General features: G+C 39.0%; 1 protein-coding gene across 4 annotated transcripts in view; it reads right to left on the bottom strand.

The window, feature by feature from the left end:
- Window positions 1-14,956, bottom strand: part of Prosap (SH3 and multiple ankyrin repeat domains prosap) — an 85,194-nt gene that overhangs the window by 39,886 nt on the left and 30,352 nt on the right. For all 4 annotated transcript variants that reach the window (XM_077428510.1, XM_077428513.1, XM_077428511.1 and 1 more), the window contains exon 2: window positions 14,514-14,559. The gene's annotated coding sequence lies outside the window, so the exon portion shown is untranslated. The remainder of the gene's footprint in view (window positions 1-14,513; window positions 14,560-14,956) is intronic.

Raw genomic sequence — 14,956 nt, 5'->3', positions numbered from 1 at the left:
AATATTTATTAAATTATTATTCTGTAATATATTGTACATATATAACGTTATACATATGTACCTACATATTTATTTTGCAAAGTAGTGAGCATTGTTTTCAATCAGATTTCCACCACACCTAATTATGACGGGTTTGAGTAGTGCCAGTGCGTTGAAGTTTCTTTCAAGAAGTGTTTTAAGTAAACGTGGAAAATTAAACAACACATGTATGTACATAAATTTAAGTTATCATTCACATGATTTTCATTGAATTTTCCACAAACATTTCAACAAAAAATAAACGGTACAATATACATAGAATTCCATATCAGTGTACTCGACCGGTCGCATGTCGTGATTTTTCAGCGAGGATGTTTTACCGTATGGTGAAGATGTACGTGCACGATTGGGCACGAAGGGAAGCTGTGAGCTTGAGCATTCTTGCCACTTGCCGATCATTACTGTGCCTTTGGGTAAGTTCGCCTATTTTCCATGACATAACGGCGACTCGCCGTTTGATATTTCAAACGGTGTGAAACGACACCAGCTCTTTCAATGCAACATAAACACTAATTTATATCAAATTAAAATTAATTTCACTTTTAATCACTTTACATTCGAGACAGGGGTGAAAATATAACGAGACAGCATCGAAACCGAACAATGAAGTGAAGTATGCACGTATGTGGATAAGACAACGACCCAGACAAATACATAAATATGTGGCGCATGTGCTCCATTGTTTCGAGAGAAATTCACAAGACGCGGAACGCGGAATGATTGATTTTTGTCGGTTTTACGCAACAAGAAAGAAGAGATTAGGATTTTATTTGAACGAAACGACAGCAGACAATGGCTATTGGGCAAACACGGGAAATCGCGGGGGCGTGTATTTGCAAATACTGAGACGCGTGCGTATATCCAATTTGACAGTAAACTGACGGTAACGACCCGTTGGGAAACGATCAAAATTCACTTACATATCGATATTTGGAATTCATTTTTTGAAACGTTTTGGCGATATTTAAGATCGAAATCCAAATAATTGATTATGCTAACTTTTTTTATTATTACCGTTGAAACATTCAAAATTGATACGAACGATAATTGTTTGAAGTTATGCCTGATGGAATCAACCCAGATGGGATTTTTTTGTACAATATAAAAAAAAAACGCATACATTTAGATTGACTATCAATGGACTTAAATATTCTTAGCCTAATCTATCTGTAAATTGACAAATAAGCGCTTCAAAAAGAAGTTTATAACACTACAAAAGACGTTAGACTGTACCTTATATGTAGGTATGTATGTATGTATGTGTTTTAAAAAAAAAGCACCAAATTTTGGAATCATGTGATCACGCCAAGGATCCAGAAATGATAGCTGTTGTATCCCAACTTAATTTATGTTAAGTATTCCGAAAAATTTTCCATAAAACAAAATCTTCAGTACCTACCTATAGGATAGTATCACAAAAGAGCTTGTCATTTTATGAGTACGCCATTTAAAAAAAAAATTCAAAACCCAAGTACACATTATGCATGGATTGAACGCGCACATGTACTTTTTTTTATTTAAGCGCAATTTGAAATTGCCCGATGATTAATATTTGCGCCTCATCAATTCAGCATCATCCCGACGAGAGGAAATTCTCAACAGGTGCAAAAAACTCAAATGAAGTTTACTGTTATAATGAATAATACGATATAAAAAATAAAAATGTGAAACGCACGTATTCGGATCTTAGGTCAGTATTCATCAAATTAACTTGCGCGTTCTTACATTACGTAATAAGAATCGAACTAGCGGTTCTCAAATGTGGGAGCGGCCGTCACGCGCACTTTCGACAATGAAGGTGCAATAAAAAAAACTACTACTCAGATCTATTATTATCGATCGTTTTTTTTGCAATTGTCACCGTTAAAAACGTTGTCGCTTTTTAAAGTATATTTGTATACGTTTCGGGTAAATTTCTAGACCTCCTCGATATGACATATGTACGTCATATCGAGGTGACCTGTTGTTGTTATTATTATCCAATTTAAATGTCCACATTTTAATGTTTTTCGAAAAAACAATAAAATTTAATTTAAATGATAGTAATTAAAATTTTACTACCTTACTATTAACAACCAAGAGTAGAGTAATATGACGATGAAATTTATCAACAAATTTATTGAAACTGCATTAATGACTAATAATTGTTTAAACCTTACGTATGGCTTCAGTACAGCAGCATAGATTAGTGGTTGTAATGTATGTAATGCTTTTAAACTAAGTGGTTAAGGGTTCAATCCTTGCCCGGTGCTGTTTGCCAGACCTTGGATATCAGGTCAGGCCAGGTCAATCATTTCCCATAAGAGTTTATCAATTTATCTGATTTTCATTGAAACGGTTCCAAAATAATTGCGACCTTGTCCTATTGCTCATAAATTTCAAGTTTTTATATATGTATGTATCTTGAATTCGCTTACATAATAATAAATGATTCTAAAATGAAAATTGATCCATACATGTTGCTTTGTAAAAAAATTAAATTATAAATTGTTTATCGATGTTTATAATTGGACAGTAAGGTGCACTCGGGTTCATCTGTTAGGATTTCTTGGTGTATATGTATATGCACCGTTATATTTGTAAGTGGTGTAAGTCCACTTTTCTTCATGTCGAGAAATATCTCGGAAAACATTATATATAATGTTTTGCGTTTCATAATATTTAAAAATACTGATGGCTTGTGATAAGTCTATTCTGCTTTTCTGAGATTCTGGATATATCGAATTTAAGGTTTTGTAACAATTTGTGAATTAAGTCAAACTGAAATAGGATTTTTGGAACTGAAAATTGGACTTCTAATACATGTATGTATGTATTACTAACAGCCTATGATAGGGCGTTAAACTAAAAAAAATACAAAGTGTACGATATAATAATAAACACTCTGCTTTCACTCCCCAAAACAAATGAAGCAATACTAAGAAACAATTTTAGTTTGCATATATGCCAAAGAAAGCAAAGTTTGAGAAGCGCTAGTACATCAACCGGGTTTAACTGGACCGGTGTGGCAGCCTTCGGTATGACGGATAAATGGGCTTTAGAAAATACGCCACGCTGGGTAACGGTATCCGGCCGGCGGGCTCCACCGCTTGAGAAGCCCTGGTCACGACGTTACGCGCAATATTGTGGAATACACGTGATTAAAATGGGACAGTCTCCGGTCCCTTTGGCCAAACGGTGTCGAATTGAAATTGACTAAACGAGTCCCAATTGAAGTAATGGTCCCTAGGGACGAGTAACCCATATCTCTCTCTCCCCCCAGCTTCCGATACCAGCGCGCTAAGGGTCAAATTACTCGTCAAAAGCACTATCATTAATACGTATGTGGGTCTAATTATATAATGGCGTGGGCCAACTCGACTTCAATGCGAACTGAGGCGGGGCTTTTAAAAACGAGACTCCCCCCGGTCATTAAAACTAACCCCAAAGAGATGGGTCAGTATTTATGCGTAAAATACGGAGCACTAATGAGCGAAAAGTTCTGTGATCGTTAAAAAGTTTTTTGACGAATTTTTGCGTTACGAAGTTCTGGAATATTTGCAAAGATTGTACTTTCGTTTAAACTTTTTCATAAAGTAGCGTACTTGTTAGATCTGATTTGAAGCCTCTTTAATTTTAAACATCACTGCCGTATACGTATGTATAACTTCATATGTAGAGATAGTACTATTTCTAAAGGCCCACACCCCAATCCATGTGAAAGATGCGCACGTTACAATATTGTATACTGAACATTTCTTTTGCGCATCTTTTTCGAGGAGTGGGGTTAGGCCGTGACATATGAAACAAACTCTGAAATTACTTTCTTAGTGGGAGCGCACATACATATGTATACTTATTCCCATTTTCGAACTCAATTCTCAATATTTCACAGCTAAACTACAATCTTATTTTTATCGAAGCGAAGCTTTCAAAAAGTTGGTTTACGCACAATGCTAAGTAACTAACTAACATAACAGGAATTGTTCACTTCATGTACAACCGGCCTTAAATGAATTGTTACAACTGACGTATTCTAGATTTTATTGGAAGTACACAATAAGCTTCAAAACATGAATTATAAGCGCACAATAGTTTACTTTCACAAATAAACAAACAAAAACAATATTTAATCACAATCATAAATTAATATTACAGCGATAAAGATAATATAAACTACTGACATAAATAATCTGATGAGAAAATAAAAACAATAAGCGTTATAGATCATTTCGAAAGATGAAGGTCGACTAATTTATCGAAGAATTTAATCAATTAATCGCAAAATGCACAAAATAACACACACACACACTTACATCAAAAATAGTTTCAAATTATACACATTTAATTCTACAACCTTGGATACCTTTCAATTTAACAGGCACATTAGGTACTTACATACATATACACAAATCGATCGATGATGCAATCCCAAAAATTAGATCATACATTTTATTCGCGAAAAGCCTTAAAATTCGAATCGTGCACTTCGTATCTGAAATCGACGAATCGCAATCTAAATCGAATTTCGCGCGTTTTTCGACACACGCTTCAGGAAGAGAAGAGAGAAGTTTAAGTAGGCACATACATACATACATACGTATGTATGTACATGCTCACATATTATTCGATGGGTGTAACGGCGATAATTGGATTCTAGAAAACGTATCCGATGTAGCCAAGAGAACATGACTGAAATGAAAATGAGTTGTGTATACACACACTCAACATAGTACTTTGGTACACATTGCATATACATATGTATGTACTACGCGAGTATATTTTGACTTTTAATTAAAGCCACACGCCCGTTCGCCATTTACGGTTAAGCAGATTTTCGTCCATGACTACCCGATACATGTACACACAGAAAGCAGCTCACGATAATAAGCATCTCATTTGAAACGCACATTTATTTATAATTTACACATTGTCTAGATTTGGGCCACCGTTTTACGAATATTCGTTCATTAAGCCGATACGGATAGCGGGTCGGAAATCGAAAAACGCACTTCATTTAAACATGACACAATCGCGCCGCCATTGTTCTGCAGAAGATCGAAATGGAAGTCGCCATTACCGATAGAGACGTGACTTTTTGTTTTTTTTTTTTACCTTTTTGAAGAATTAAGCTCGTCGTGTGTGTGCAATGCAACAATGGGCGAATGGCTTCATTAATCATTTTGAATTTATTTTAAATTTATTATACCGATGGGTCAAGTCGTTTTTTACGGGTCGATGGGTATTTGTTAGTTAGTGCACATGGAGGCGATTGTTTTGTTGAGTGATAAATCGAAAATTATTTTGTATGCTGGTAGTAAAGGTAGAATTGATTGAAGGGAGGCTGTAATTAAGAACTCGGATTCTCCGTGAGAACAGATGATGCGACAAATGTAACGGGAGACAACAGAGATTCTTAAACTATGTACATTGCTGCAACATGTACACACGTCAGTGGCGTATGGTGGTGTTGATGTTTAGTCGTTTTGTGTATGAAGAATGAAAAATAAATGATATTTTTTAAAACAGATGTTATTATTATTTAAATATTAATTCGATTCTTTAGACATGAATTGTTCAATTACGCTTTCTTAAAATTAATTTTTCATACACAGCACACCCAAACATCAACACCCACCGTACGCCACTGATGTATGCATGTACATACAATTGTTAAGTTTAATAGTACATACAAACAAGTTGCCTGTTTGTTTAGTCTATGAGTTTCGATCAGTTTAAGTTTACGAGGTCAACCTAGGGCTTGAACTCGGGAACCTCTCAGTGGTAAGCATTGACGCAAACACCGAGCTATATTGCTGTCATAATCCGAAACAAATACATCTGATTCGTATATTTATTATATATATATATATATATATATATATATATATATATATATATATATATATATATATATATATATATATATATATATATATATTATATATAAGTATATTTCTAAAATTTTTTAAAATTCTTAAATCTTTTTTTAATTTTACAATTTTCCAACTTTATAATAGACATACATACATACATATGTGCATATATAAAAATTGCATACGGACATCAGAAAACGCAGATACATACACTTATACATGCATACATACGCATATGATAGTACAGATAACATACAGTAAATGGATTATTTGGCATATTGCGATAGCGCACACGACAATTATTGCCACGAAGATCGCGAATACGGAATATATGGTACTCGAGTTCTCGTGTAGTTCACGTGGGTAGCTATCGATGGATGGGATTTTCGGGTGCCAGATATTCCGTGATCAAGATTGTAGTGACGTGTGCAAGATCACTTTGTGTGGAATAATCACCGAACCACCAGAAATATTGATTAGTAGTTTGCGTAAAATGCTTTCAATAAGGGGGTCATGGGTTCATTCCTTGGCCCGGTGCTGCCGTTCAGACTTTGGATATTTGTGACTACAGATCGATCGTTCCTTATCACAGTTTACCAAATATCTGATTTCATTATTGAAACAGTTCCAGCAAATTCGCAACCTATCCCCGCTTCTCTCAAATTCGTGTTTCTGGCATCTCGAATTTGTAAATTACTTCAAATATGCTATCCACCTACACACTTTGTAAAAATATATGCATTTTTCGCAAAAAAATCCGTGTATCGAATCTGTCCATAGATGTCTCTATAGTATTGTATTTTGTAATGTTTGTAAGGAGAAAATGGGTTTATATGTAATAAAGATAAAATAAAATAAAAATTATCGCTTCTCGGCCTGTTGGCTAGGAAGACTTTAAGGAGTTGCCAGGATGCGCTTGCAGTAGACGGTCGTGCTTATCAACCACCCGTGTCGCCACAATCGCTACCTGCGCACCTGCGCACCTACGCGCCTGCGCTACCTGCGCCACCCGCGCCACCTGCGCTACCTGCGCTATCAAACCCCGAACGCCAAACCTATGTAATTGAGGTTCAGCTCTCACGGACGTGCCCTCTCTGGGAGCGTGATGCTGACAGTGAAAAAATAAGTGACAGTGACAGTGAAAAACCCACATCCAAGATGGACAGTGAGCGTAGTTCCAGTGAAGTAGCCGCCAACACGCACACTGACGCTATCCCTGATGGTAGGTATGCAAGCCTCATGAAAGAACTTCTGACTCTAAGGGAAGAAAATGCAACCCTTAGAGATGTCCTTAAGCTGCAAACAGCGAGTCACGAAGCAGAGCGAGCAACTGCCCAAGAAGCCTTCGCCGTCAAATTGATGAAACTTACAAAATCGACCACATCTTCTCAGAAAACCACCCGCAAAACAACGAAACGTAAAAAGGTAAGTCCACCAAATCCACCTAAACCACAGTCGCCCAATGCCAACAGATTCGCGCCACTCTTGAACTTAGCCCTCCCCGAAACTTCCGATTCCGACTCAAATGACATCGAGCCAATGGAGGTCACCGTCAAATCCCCACCAGGAACCACACCACAAATCCACTCAAGTCAACCACAACCGAAAGAGAATCCCCGCCCCGTGGGCATCCGTAACTGGAAAAATTTCCGACAATCTCCACTTAATAACTCCCCCACAAGCACACACACGAGACAACCGTCCCAAAAAACGGCCCCCAGCACCCCGTCGGCTGACAAGCCTCATCAAACCCTTCACACATCTCAACCCCTCACCCCATTGGCAACTCGTGCCACCGCCTCAGCAACACAAAACACACGCCCAGCCCACCAGTCCACGAACTCGGGCTCAAATGCTCCCCCAACAACTGGCCCTAAGCCAAAAGTGGCCCCAATTTTCCTCAAGAACCCATCGGATTACAATGTAGTATACAGAAAACTTGGTTACAAGAATCACAAGTTTACATCCGTATATTCCGAGAATAAGGTGAAAATTTCACCTCTCACCATTACCGACTACCGTAACATCACCAAACTGCTCGTAACTGAGAAGTTTGAATTCTACGCTCATCCCCTAACGGAGGATAAGCCATTAAAAATTGTCATAAGGGGCATTAACCCAAACTTTTCCGAAAATGAAGTCCTCGTTGAACTGAACCGTCTTGGCTACAAAGCCACAAAAGCAACGATAATGAAGTCACGACGCAACTCCCAAAAAATGCCCATGTTCACTATTGAGACCACACGCGATGAAGAGGGGAAGAAACTCTTCAACCTCCCAAGCATCTTCGGTCAAATCGTACGCACAGAATCACTTCGCCGCGGTGACACTGTACCACAGTGCCACCGCTGCCAGGGCTTTGGACATGGCTCTTACAACTGCCATGTCGCCCCTATGTGCATCAAATGCACAGGTCCTCATCTGACCACCCAGTGTGACGTAAAAAACCCCACTCCAACTTGTACCAGCTGCAGAGGCCCTCACGTCTCCAGCTACAGAGGCTGCCTTGCAAACCCCAACAACAAAACCAAGAAAAACGCCCGTCAACCCCGAAACCCCACGCTCCCCCCACCTCCAAAACCACAGCAACCACATTACTCATACTCCAAATCCAACTTCCCACCTCTAACTCCCACCACCCTAGACACCCCGCCTAAAATAGTCACCCCCCCTAAACAAATCAACACAACACAGAACCAAAACTCAACCCCCTGGACGACTGAAAGCTTCAATCAAATGCAGTTTATGATGGCGTCCATCCTAGCCCAACTTACACAACTACAAAAATGACTCGATACCTCAAGATCGTTTACTGGAACGCCTGCAGTATACTCTGCAAGAGTGTCGAATTCGAGCAATTTTTGCTCCAACACTCCATTGATATCGCGCTAGTAAACGAAACTTGGCTCAAACCTGGTAACCGATTACACTTCTCAAACTACACTACGTACAGAAACGACAGAATAGGCAAAGCCGCCGGCGGCACAGCCATATTCATCAAACACACAATCCAACATAACTTGGCCCCGCGGCCGATCACCACAGGAATAGAACTGACGTCGGTAGAAGTTTGGACTAACACAGGCACCCCACTCATCCTCCATGCAGTCTACAACCCACCAAAACAACACTTACTCACCGCAGACTTGGACAACATTTTTAACACCAACAAACCCACCATTGCCGCAGGTGACCTTAACGCCAAACACCCCAGATGGAACAGCCGAACCACAAATAAAAATGGGAAAACTCTTTTAAGTTACTCCCAACTCTCAAACCCAAAACTCTCCGTCACGGCCCCAGACGAACCCACAAGAATCCCTACTAACCTCAAGGGCAGACCCGATATTCTAGACATCGTTCTAACCCAAAATTTTCCAGGCGCGCAGTCCTTGACTGTAATAAACGATCTCTCTTCCGACCATCATCCGGTCATACTAGAACTCACCAACACCCCCGTCACTATAAATCCCACCCTCCGCAGCACCATATCTTGGGAAAAATTCTCAACTCTTCTTCATCAAACCGTATCTTACCCCCACTCGATTCACACCACCCAAGACATAGACTCCGCCATTAATACCATCACCGATGAAATACAATCAGCCTTGGACGCCAGCACCACTACCACTCCTCACTCCCCTCTGCACCCGCAAGCTTTACCCCCAGATATTCGCGATCTCATTCGCCTCAAGAACAGAGCCAGGAAGGCATTCCAAAGGAACAAAGACCCTATCCTTAAACAGCGAATGAATAGACTTCAGCAAGACGTTAAAAACGCCCTGTGGCAACTACGTAACGACAACTGGGATACTAAACTCAGAGCGCTAGAAGACGGACATAACGGTTTCTGGAAACTGTCTAAAATATTCAGAAGCAACGGCAATAGAATCGATAGGATCAAAGTTGGTGACAACTTCGTCTACTCCACCACCGAAAAAGCAGAAGCCCTAGCAGACAGTCTCCGGGAACAGTTTTCTCTCTCAAACTCCAACCTACATAGCGACTTTTGCCAAAAGGTGGAAAGCTCCGTCAATAGCTACCTTGAAAATCCAGCCCCCGTACCCATTGTCGCCACTTCGCCGCTTGAAGTCCTAAAAATCATTAAAACTATCTCTGCTAAAAAGGCCCCTGGCCCGGATGGAATCTCCAACAAAGCTCTAAAAGAACTCCCTCAAAAAGCCATCGCTGCACTCACAGCAATACTAAACGCCACCAACAGAATCTGCTATTTTCCAAGTCAATGGAAACTTGCCAACATCATCCTAATCAGAAAACCCTTTTCGAACCCCTCCCTCGCAACAAGCTACAGACCCATCAGCTTGCTCTCCTCACTGAGTAAAATCCTGGAACGGATTTTAATCTCAAACCTCAACAACGAGATCGCTAAAATTGACCTCTTTCCCAAAACACAATTTGGCTTTAGACCTCAACACTCTGCAGTTCACCAGATACACAGAGTCGTTGAAACCGTAATAGACGGCTTCGACCGAAACATGTCCACTGGAGCAATCTTCCTAGATATTTCCAAAGCCTTCGATAAAGTTTGGCACGCAGGCCTCCTTTATAAAATGATTGCCGCTAACATCACCCCCCACTCAATTCGATCCATTGCATCCTTCCTAAGAGAACGGAAATTTCAGGTCAAATTGAAAGACCAAATGTCAACCCAGCGGGACATCTCCGCCGGAGTTCCCCAAGGCTCTATCCTCGGCCCCACACTATTCAACCTATACACACACGACATACCCACTCCCACCCATAGATACACAAACATCGCGCAATACGCCGACGACACTGCCATCTTAGCAAGCTCCATTAGCCCCAAGGGAGTCTCGCTTGCCCTCCAGAAGTACTCGGACCAACTTGTAGCGTGGTACGATAAATGGCTGATGAAAATCAACCCGGATAAAAGTCAGGCAATATTCTTCTCCAGACGTAAAAAACGGCGTAAACCAGGTAAGCCAGTAATCATAAATGACAAACCAGTCAACTGGACCAAGTCTACCCGCTACCTGGGGGTAATAATCGACCAGAAACTAACCTGGAAACCTCACATCACCAATGCGGTGCGTAGAGCTAGGGCAGTTACGTCAAAGCTTTACCCACTATGTAAACACAACAGCAAACTCTCGCTTAAAAACAAGTGTTTGCTGTACAAATCCATCATCCGCCCACAAATCACATATGCGAGCCCCGTCTGGGCTCACACAGCCATCTCCAACAAATCAATACTCAAATTACAGACTGTCCAAAACAAATTCTTGCGTGCCGCGGGAAACTATGACTGGTACACAAGAAACACTATTATTCACAGCGACCTAAACACTGACTACCTTGACAAACACGTACACAAACTTGCCGTGAACTACTTCAAGTCTCTCGGTAAGATAGACAACCCCCTGATCAACTCCCTCAGTGAGACCAAACTCACGTTTAATCAAAGGCCCATCGACATTTTGAAGACGGGCATAGGCTAAAACTAGCATTCAGTTAAATTAAACAAATCACCACCGAACGGTCCCAAACCAGCTAACCACCCACTAACACACTAACCCCGACAATATCCCACAGATGATGCACTAATTTTGCTTAGTGTTCTAGCCTGACAAACGATCAACAAGCGAGCAGCCGCCAGCCCGCACTACAATATCAACGAGAGATCGATCTTATATAAAACGTTCGATAGATAGGTCAAGGGAGTGTCACTACCCGAGAAAACTATCGTTAAAATGTAGCCACAAAGAAGAATAAAAATTACATACTATATTAAGAGTTGTAATAAAACCTGACACCCAGTTAGCACGATACGACTGTACTCAATATATGATATGATTTAAGTCCGAGTGACTCGGTCTGAGTACACTCGCATCGTGTCAGCCCGGTATGACACGACGAAATCATCCAACCGATGTTGTTGTATGTAATTTTGGAAGAATTATTTGACGCTGTCAAATTTTTCACATATACATACATATATGCATATGTAGGCACGGTCAATATTGAACGAGAGTGCATTCTGTCGATCATTTCAGGTCAGTTTAAAAGCAGGGCCGGTTCGGCCCTGGGCGATTTATACTCCTTCATCATTACCGTTATCGACGGAATTCGATCACTATATGGTAGTTGCGTAATTGTTATACCACTCATAGAAAGGAACACGTCACGAACTTGACGCAACACACGACGGCTACGGTGAAAAGCCTTTTTTTACTATCTATCCTACGGTTCGATTGGAATTTGACAGTCTATTCAGTTGGAAGTCGTACCGTGTAATTTGGGTAAAATTCGAATGATACGACGATTGAAAAAAAAAAATACCGAAACGGTACGAATGTATTTAATCGACCGCTGGAATTCGACAGCGCTAAAATTTAGATCTTATCGAATTTAAATATCACAAAATGACATATGATACTATTGGTCAATACATATCTTGTATTTTTCACGTGGGAAATTTAAAACTCATTTGTATCTATTGTCTCATAACGATAAGTTTTTATTTAAAGTACTAGCTGAACCCGGCATGCGTTGCAATGCCACAATAACGCACGCAATTCCCGTTCCCGTTCCCGTTCTCGTTCCCTTTCCCGTTCCTATTTGTCGGAAAAACGCAGGCAGCGAACAAATTTGAAATTATTGTGTTGCAATGACACTCATTCCCGCTTTTCCCGTTTCCGTTCCAGTTTTTGGGCGATTTTTTTTCACTGTAATCTTTCCGGACATGTATAAAACAAATTCTGAAATTTTTATCGTAATCGGTTCAGTGGTTTACGAGCCTATTCGAGACACACACACACAGACATTCATTTGTATATACATATGTATATATGTAGATTAAGTAATTTCATTTCACTTTTATTAAAAAGAATTTTTAATATTTTTACATTAACCAGCAACACAGCTAACAACTGAAGGGTCTCGGTTTCAAATCCTGATCCAGTGTTGCTGGCCAGACGTTAGATATACGTGACTAAGTTCCATTCAGAGTTTTTCAATTTATCTGATTTAATTGTTGGCCAAATTGGCCGCCTACCCTAATTTTCCACCATCATTTGAATTTAATTTAAAATTTATAATATTATAAATTTACATATATACGTGTAGTACTTATGTTCAAAGTTGGCCCTAGGTGTCGCCTTGGGTACAATCCCGTAATGACCCAGTGGTAAAAATAAATTTAATTATAATTATTTGATACAAAGTAAACCCTTGGGGGCCATAGGTTATGTCACATTCTTAAGCATGATTAAATAACATATTACATTACTGTAACGTTCTGATTTTGAAAAAAAATCCAAGCTTTCAAAAAATATGTTTCAATTTTTGTACCCACTTTTAATGTATGTAATGTAAATTGTAACACAAAAAATAATGTAAATTGTTTTACATATTATAAATTTGATGCCAGCATGTAAGCAAGTATTTTCTTCATTTTTTGAAAGCTATTAAACATGAAACGTTTGCTATTATTTATATAAAAATCTAATTTGGAGCATTTAACACTACAAAGCCGATTATACCGATCGAAATCTCTATAAATATTTATAAACAGCGCAAAAGCGACGAGTGCAACGATCTTTATTTAACAAGACAAACACAGCAGCCACAAAATGAACAACACGAAAGGATATTAATTTATTACGTTCAATTAAGACCGACAGACTAATTGTACGCAATACATATAAGAAGGGATGCACACAACGAAAGAATTTTACGTAAAAAATAAAATAAATTCATTACATTTCATATGAGATGTGTACATAATTGATTTAATGCCAGGCATTTCCAAACAAATTTAAATGTTATAATTTGTTCCCATTGTAAACGTCGAGTTTACAAACAAACAAGCGTGAAATACGTGACTCGAGCGCAAGTTAACAAAATGATATAACAAAATTATGCGTTTTTACCCGGGAGGCTTTTGTATGTACATACGTTACAAACGTTAGAGCTGCTCAGCACGCGAGAGGTCAATTTAATTAATTTACCGATACCTATCGACACTCCTACGACTCGAAAAGTATTCTCAAACACGGAAACTGCTCTCGTATGCAAGTCTCGTGTGCAAGCGAAACAAATCGGAATAGAAATTCTCAATGTCAATTTTATCGATATGCATATTTGGCTGCGCTAACCTTCGCTGTTCGAAAAAAAATCATATAAATCATCGTTTAATGGATTAGAATTGGGAAGAAAAAAAAGTAGCGGAGGTTCAAAAATAACTCAAATAAATGGTGGATCGATTCGAGAGCCGGAAGTCGAATCCCGCTAGTTGAGATTATCCCATTACGTTGCTCACGTCTATGAGTTTGACAGTGTTTACGTCAAGTTTAGGCCTCGTCTTGTGCAATCGTGTTTTCCTGCTACGCAGCATCGTTTACGTCGCCGAACACCATTATTCAATCATTATTTTCGACATTGAATTAACCCTGCATTGTCTACCGCGACGACTTCTCAACAGCGGTGTCATCAAGTCATTACACGCGTTGATTTTATTGTCGAGTTGACTTTCAAATTGAAAATTGAGCTGAATTTTCAATGCGATTGTTTCGTTATAATGTAGCAAAATTGATTCATTTCATATAAATAGCAAATAATAATAGTAATTGGCAATACCTCAATTGACAATCTTGAGAACCATCTTCGACGCTGCTTGCATAGTCTGGAAGCAAAAAAATAAAACATTTTAAAAAACATTAGTTTATAAAAGCTTTTACTTTTATTCGAAAATAATTAACTTTCAAAAGCTACTCATGAAAAATATTGCGTAAATAAAAACAAAATAGCAAAAGTTCATAGCATAAAACAATGAAATGATAATATTGTATCTATCAGATACTTTTGTACATCACACCTACTTTTGTACGAATATTCTGCTCACGTCTCTGGTGACAGGAGGCGTTAATTTAATCAACCGAGTTATTGTTTTTGTCCAACCTTTTTAATTGAATACGTGGACGTGGCTTAGTTACGTATGTATTTCCTAATTATATTATGTTTATTTTATTTCATCAACCTTATATGTACATATATGTACTAGGGATTGCATGGTAACAATC

This window comes from Arctopsyche grandis, chromosome 4 (assembly GCF_051622035.1).
Source record: "Arctopsyche grandis isolate Sample6627 chromosome 4, ASM5162203v2, whole genome shotgun sequence".
NCBI lineage: Eukaryota > Metazoa > Arthropoda > Insecta > Trichoptera > Hydropsychidae > Arctopsyche > Arctopsyche grandis.
Note: the sequence above shows the minus strand (reverse complement) of the source record. Positions and strands in the feature narration are given on the sequence as shown.